The sequence below is a fragment of the Sinocyclocheilus anshuiensis genome, unplaced genomic scaffold (assembly GCF_001515605.1).
Source record: "Sinocyclocheilus anshuiensis isolate Anshui unplaced genomic scaffold, SAMN03320099.WGS_v1.1 scaffold154, whole genome shotgun sequence".
NCBI classification, from domain to species: domain Eukaryota; kingdom Metazoa; phylum Chordata; class Actinopteri; order Cypriniformes; family Cyprinidae; genus Sinocyclocheilus; species Sinocyclocheilus anshuiensis.
This window is the reverse complement of record NW_015546101.1, coordinates 2,379,590-2,387,296: the sequence shown is the minus strand read 5'-3', so window position 1 is coordinate 2,387,296 and position 7,707 is coordinate 2,379,590. Positions and strand designations below refer to the sequence as shown.

At 38.3% G+C, this 7,707-nt stretch overlaps 1 protein-coding gene across 3 annotated transcripts in view; it reads left to right on the top strand.

Annotated features, from left to right (window-relative positions):
• The window catches only part of LOC107700459 (potassium voltage-gated channel subfamily A member 1-like), a 64,295-nt gene extending 56,800 nt beyond the window's left edge, over window positions 1–7,495 (top strand). For all 3 annotated transcript variants that reach the window (XR_001635549.1, XR_001635550.1, XM_016502111.1), the window contains exon 3: window positions 6,671–7,495. The gene's annotated coding sequence lies outside the window, so the exon portion shown is untranslated. The remainder of the gene's footprint in view (window positions 1–6,670) is intronic.
• The last annotated feature ends 212 nt before the right edge of the window (window positions 7,496–7,707 follow it).

Genomic DNA, 7,707 nt, shown 5'->3' with positions numbered 1-7,707 from the left:
GGCATTCCTGAATGAATCTTTGTGTTTGAACAAATCAGTTGAGTAAATGATTAAATGACTCACACAGAAAGACTTGTTTTGTTCCTAAATGAATCTGTATCTTTGAACATGGTTGAGGGAATGATTCAATGACCTACTCATGATGAGAGTCACTTAATTCCTTTTTGAAAGAATCAGTGTTTTTAAACAAATCGGTTCATGAATGATTCATTTGTTGCCAGGTGTAATGATGAAATCTGCAGAAAGTGTTAACGAAAGATTCCCCACTGCTAACACAGCAGGGGCGGATCTAGAAAGTAATTTTTACAGTGGCAAAGGGGTGGCATGGGATCTATGAGGGGTGGCAACACCAAAGCAAGCCCCCATGCATAGTTTTTGGGGATTTATGGTGTGACAGTGTTCACAAATATTGTATTACCATTAAGTAATCACCTATACTGTTTAAAATGAAAAATAAACAGCATTTCAATATCATGGCACCAAGTCAATACACAATATAAAAAAAAACTTCAACAGGTTATAAATGTTTCTGAGCTTGTATCACTAAAGAAGACATCCAGTTCTATTAAAATTAGGTATTACATACGTTTTTTTAAACAAGACCTTTGCCATAATATTAATTCCTGTTAGATTTTTGTGTTAGAGAATTGTGTGTTGTGTTTTGCAAAAAGAGTTTTATGAAATTGAAAACTGAGTCAAAGGCCCACAATTAGTGTATGGTTTTGCAGATTTGTTCATTTTACTACTGTAAAGTAATCTTGCAGTAGATGAAAAGCACTAGAAAAGTTCAAATACCGAAGAATTGTATGAACTTGGTATGAACCACAATACAGTACAGTAAAAAATAAAAGTAAAATTTAAACACTTAAATTTATCATCCTCTGCACATTTGGCCAAATGTCATTACAGTATACAGTAGGCTTACTATAGCAGTTTCTTGGTCTCTGACACAAGACTAGCTATATCTCTAGGCAGTCATTTCTCAGTTCTGCAAAAATGCAGTACACATAAAAAAATGGTTACAAATCAAATTTGGCAGTCACACACTGTGGTGTACAACATGTGCTACAGTTTACTGTACATAGAGAATAGTGAAATTTCCATTATCTAATGTACCGTTACTGTACTGTAATTATACTGTATGTGTAAGTATAAAACCCCTGTAGATCATGATTGACTCAGCTCTCTACTCTCCGTTGTTAGGATGCAGAGATTCTGATTGGTGTGTCATCGGTTTTGCTACCTAATGTTTAACTTACTCATTGTTAAACTTTTTGAGAAATGTGTCTTTGTTTTGAAAACTGAATTAATGGTTTGGGGGGAAAAAAGTGCCAACTAAAATCAGTTATATTAACAATCGAGAAAACTGCAATACGACAAGATTCTTACCTTAACTCTGCTATTAGTTTCCGTGATTTGGCACGCTGCGTGCGCGTGCAACCATCGCACAGTTTATTAAAAGACGTGTTTTTGCCATTATTTTGCGTTACTCTGTCATCGCCACGGCTGAAAAATAGCACATGAAAAACTGCTTACATTTATATTTTATTCTGTGATAATTCTGGGGTGGAAGAGTGGAAGATGCCACCCCGTGCCACACCGGTAGATACGCCCCTGTAACACAGGCTGTTATACAAACAATTAAAAGTCCCAGTACTGTTGGACTGTATATCAATAATCTTGGAATGCCACTCATTCAGTGAAATTTAGTAAATAATTATGAAGTGTATAATTATTTCATTTTGGTTACGAAAAGAAGACTGATGTGTTTATGAAATATAAGTATTATAAAAAATACTAGTTTTTATTATTCTGAATCTAAATGTTGTTCTCTCTTTTAGCTTTACTTTTATTGCAGTCATTGATCCCAGCTGTACAGTAAATCTGAGCAATGCTGCTTCAACCTCACCAGAGTTCATGGGATTTGTGGTTGTTGCTGGATCCCTGTTCACAACACAAAAAAGACTGTGCAGGAGCGCTAAAATTAGCTATGGAATGAAATGTCTCAGAAAAAGGAAAATTGGACTCAATTACTGGAGAATTCCTTATTCAGTCATGTTTTGACCTCTCCTGTGCCAGGAAAATATGAACGTTGTTTAGTAGCGGAGAGAGGAATAAGAGGAGAGCAGCAAAGAGAGAGTCAGAAGGAGAATGTGTATGCTAGTTGGGGGCTCTGAGGGGTACGCTTGTTTCCAGTGGCACGAATCAACTCAAAATATTACAGTTTGATTTGACCATATGCTTGGCTGTTTTTATACATTTGACTTCTCAGCATAGAAACAGATCTCACACATTTGATGGCTTGCCAGCCCAACACTGTGCCAGTGTTTATCAGTGTTTATTTATTACTTTAGTGTTTATTAGGAATACAGCTGTAAGAGAAGAATTAGAAAAACAAACAGGTATTTCAAGTAGCTTAAACATGCTAGCTGAAGACTGTCCTCCAAAATAAATAAAGCTGTTGCACACTACTCAACTACACAACTGCATAGAACATAGACAATTATTTTCAGTTCTTTTGCTTTAAAAACAGTAATATTGTGAAGTATTATTAGTTTTTTATTTGATTAAAATGTAATTTATTCCTGTGATTGCACAGCTGAATTTTCAGTAGTCATTATTCCAGTCTTTAGTGTCACATGATCCTTCAGAACTCATTCCAAGATGCTGATTTGGTGCTCAAGAAGCAGTCATGCAAACAGTTTTGCTTCTTAATATTTTTGTGGGATGTTTTCCCACAAATTTTTGCAAAAGGGCCTGACAATGTCCATTGCCTGGTGTAATCAGTCTACATTGGAGGTTGGATTGTTCATCTGTTCTGTTGGCCATCTTCTCAGACTTAGATGAGCAGCCTATGTAGCGTCTTGCCACTTTGGTACGTGACTTGGCCACTAGCATGTCAACCAATGGCCATCGTTCTTGCTGCAGCTGGCATTTTAGGCATTATGGAATGCACGGAAAATGACTATTGTGTTGACTGTCATATTGACTATTCTTCCACTGACCTCAAACCATGCCATTGTAAATGAATTAAAGGGATAGTTCAACCAAAACTGAAAGTTTCCTTTCCTCTGTGGAGCTCAAAAGGAGATGTTTGGAAGGCTTTTTCCATGCAGTGAAAGTAAATGGTGACTGAGGCTGTCAATCTGCCTAACATCTCCTTTTGAGGTACCCTTTCATTCTCAAAAGGGTTTTTCTCATTCTATTTATGTTTGTGTGCACTAGTATGCTTTTGTGTTGAAGGGTGGATCTATGGATGATTTTAGCTAATGCCGAGTTCACACTACACCCAATCCCTGTTCCCTGCATCTCCCTCCTGCATAATCTGTTTTTCTTTTTCTCCTTGTAGCTGGAAATCAGCTCACAGATAATTTGCGGGCCATATATATATTTTTTAATAATTCTAGTCTTGCTCGAGAACTGACGCACGCGGGTTCTCGAGTTATTTCCTTATCACTTCTCGCGTGTGTTTTGTTGTGAAACGTAGTTTGCGGATCAGACAGAGCTGTCAGCGATTCTTCCTATTGTGAAGTCATGCAATGTGAAACCCCCTGTCGCCGATCCATCGTGCAATGTGAACACAGCAGCGACTGACTGCTACCTCAGATAGTCACGCAGTGTGAAAACAACGGCGATCCGACGAGTGTGAAAATCGTGCAGTGTGAACTCGGCATAAAGCCAAGTTCACACTACACGACTTTAAATGTCAGCAGATCGTTGTGCTGTTCAGACTATATGACTTGCTGTCTGTCTTAAAGTCGTTGTGGTGATCACACTATGTGACACTACGTAAATGATCCACAACAGGGGGTCACACACTACACGAGCTGACAACAACTCTGTCACCCAATGACTCTATCCGGACCCCAAACCATGTTGTGTCACGAAAACACACGCAAGAAGTTGAACGGGAATGACACAAAACAACAAGTGAAACAGGAGTTGTTTATTTGAAAATGGACGTTGGGAAGAAATTAGCTCTGCAAGCTGTTTGTGCTATGATCTGTTCTGAAAAAATTTTCTCCATTTCTTGTGTCCAAACTTTTCTTAAATCCATGTTGCTGCTGCTGTTTTTCTTCCGCTGACCTCAACCCATGCCTTGGTCTCATTGGCTGTAGCTCATTGCGACACCTGACACCACGTGATGTCGAGTCGGCTGACAGGTCTATATATTTAGCATGCTAGATATTTGTTTGGCATCGGCGATGCATCAGCGAGCCTCTTTCATGCGTTGTTGAGTAGTTCACACATAAAGACCACCCGCTGATTTTCCCCCGATCACAGCCTGACTTGTCGGCGAGCTCGTTGACTTGCAAATCGGGCTTAAAACCCTGAAGTGAGAACTTCTGGCTTAGAGCTAACGACAGGGATGGGTACATGTGATGGAAGAAGTAATTTTACCATTTATGATCATGTGATCCTGAGTAGTGCATCCTCCTGAGTAATTGTGAACTAGGGATGTGCAAAACTAGTTGACTAGCCGATTAAATGTAACTGCTGCTGCTAGTAGACATTGGAAATATGAATCAAAATTTAGTCATTTTAATGTTAAGTTTAAAAAATAATAAAGAGGAAAACAAATTAATTTAATTTCACTTCAGACCTGACCTTGCATGCATGCGTTTTTCCCGGACATGTCCTGGCCAGGATTTTTATATTGCCTAAAATATCCAGGTTTTCCTGTTTTCATACTTGCTAAAGGTAATGATCGAAAAGTAGTTTGACCAATAACATGCAGACATTGTACATAATTGACCAATCGTGTCACGTGAGAAGGTGGGATCTACAGAGAACGGTCAAAGCATTGCAGATACGCATACATATTAGGTGTGTTCGACTTGAAGCAGCGCTGCGCAGACCGATCAGAAAGCATAAAGAGCCGTCTACTCTCTATCCACCTTATTCTTCAACACGGAAGTAAGCCTATGGGCGAGACTTCCGGTTCATTAGCCGCTGTATGGCAATGTGCAGTAAACAGTAAAACTGTTTGCACTACAAACCAGTGTGTTCATAATTGAGATAATACATTAAAATAATAAGGTAAGACATACCAATTTGCAATATCAAGCAGTAAAACAAGCTGTTTTGTACAGCTAAAAATAGCTGGACATGGATGAGACTCGAAGCCAGACCCATAAAAATTACAAATGGCCACGTCCACTCTTACAGGAAGAATAAGTGGATAGCTCTCAAGGTACTTTGATGTCATAACACCGATCGGTCTACGCAGCGCAAACAAAGCCAAAACCTGGAAATTTTAGGCAATATAGAAATCCTGGCCAGGACGTGTCCGGGAAAAAGGGCATATATGGTCACCCTAGTATAATGCCTAAAAGCCAGCTGCTTTGTTTACAGGGCAACCATGGTAACAGCTGTATATTTCTGCATGTCCTAAAGCGCCACCTAATGTTAGAAAGTGAATTTGCATTTTCATTCAGCCTGTCTGCTTCTTTTGTTACCATTAGTGTTGTACATTTTACAAGTGGTACTCACTGCAGAGTCAAATGACTTCCAGTTCCTCCTCCCTGGACGTCTTGCGAGCTAGACATAAGCTCCACCCATTTGCTCTGCAGTGAGCAGCCTCTCAAAGTTTAACCGTTTGACGGAAAGCAAGAACGATTCAGATAATAAGGTATCTGGAAATATTTGTCCGTTTTATTCATAGTTTAAGTATTTCAAATGGATCGCACACAATGTTTGACTGTCTTCTGAGGGTTTCCTACTTTTAGACTAGTAGACTAGTCTTTCCGTTTAAATGACTATGAAAGTAGTCGTAGCGCACATCCCTATTATGAATTTCCCATTTATTTGAGAAATTACCTGACAATTTAACCTATTTATTAATAATCCTGTACATATTTGCATACTTTTTGTTGTTGAAATGCCAAATGTCATGCCAAATGAAAAGATATTCCTATTAAAGATGCATACAGTATATATTTTACACAAAACTTTTCTTTTTTGTTTTTTACAACAGTCCTAACAGCTATATGAATTTTATTCTGATATTATGAAGATTACATTCTGGTTCAAAATAAAATGGCAGTAATGTACACTACCATTCAAAAGTTTGGGGTCAACATGATTTTTTTGAAAGAAATAAAAACCTCAGCAAGGATGCACTGATCAAAATTGACTTTTACAATTGTTACAAAAGATTTCTAGTTTAAATAAATGCTGTTCTGTTCTTTTGAACTTTCTATTCATCAAAGATTCTGAAAAAATATATATATCATGGTTTACCATGATATCTTACAAAACCCCAATCAACCATAATGCAACATATGAGACAATAATACTCAATCTGCACTCTTCAGAGCACTCACTTCAAGAGCTCTGTCCTTCGGAGTGAGTAGGGCACTTTTGAATGAATTCACCCCTAATCTCATTAGCTTGTAGTCGTTGTTTAGTAATGGTAAAGTATGCTCTTTACAGGTGAAGGTTGTCTGGGTTAATGTTCCAGACAGGACGATCTTCTGTGTGTCACTTGACACTGCACTTCTTTGTCACTGTCAATACCGAGACTGTAATGACATGACTGAGGAAGCTCTTACTTTAATTTGCTACTAAGCCAGGTGAATGAAATAGACTAAAATCTGATGATAGACAATTTAAATGATAAAAGCTGCATCAGTAATCAACATTTTTTGTTGTTTCCTTCCTGTTGCAGCCTTGTGAGTCTTGCCTATGAGAGACTTTGCCGTCAGTCGTTGGGCTCCTACAGAGGGGAACGGCCATGACTGCCCATCAACGAACAGCAAGTTGATGGGACGGACCCGTCAATGCAGGTGTCACTGAAGCCACTGCTGGACATCAGATAGAGAGCGGACACTGCAGCCTCTCCGACGAGCAGTAAGACAGGAAGTCCATCAAGCCAGGTGTCAAACTGTTTAAGACCCACCCCAATAATGCCTTAAAGACACAGTACACTACATATTTATGTAAACGAACCTGCAGCAGGAGACTTCTTAAAAAAGCTTGACAAGTTTTCATTTTCCTCTTTATGAGTGAATCAGTGTCTTGCAAGATCAGATGTGAATATTTTCTTATAATAGAGAAATATTTGTTTGGGTGTATTATTGCCATTTGTTTTTTTTTTTGTTTATTGTTTTCTTTCTTTTTTTTTTCTTCTTTTTTTTGTGGTAGGCCTGGTGAAAGCAGTTCAGTATAAGTGAAGGGGAAGTCTACTGTCTGTCTGTGGCAGCCTCTTCCATCTAGTGTTATCTCTTTTCATTTCCTAAACCAAAAGACTGCCAGCTGGAATGGAGAAATTCAGCGGCAGTGCTCAATGATGTCAGTCTGAACGGGTCACACATTTACAGTATGAATGCAGGGTCACATTACCTTCAGCACCAGACTCATTGCTTTTACTCAAATCTTCAACAATCAAGAACAATCCGCTTTTAGATTAGAAGAGCTGTGTCTGCCTTCGTAATCCTCAATGTTTTTTAAGGGATAGTTCACCCCAAATTTCTGAAAATATGGTGATAGTTTATTCACCCTCATTATGTTATTTCAAACCCATATGACTTTCCTTTTTCTGAAAAATATATTAGTGTGTTTTTTTGTCCATTCAATGCAAGTCAATACGTTTGCATTGACCCAAATAATCAATTTTTAATCTGAAATGAAATTTCACTCAGACTATAAGAGATGGTGTAGAACTGAAATAATTCAATGAACAGGAAAAAATTAAGCTCATAAATG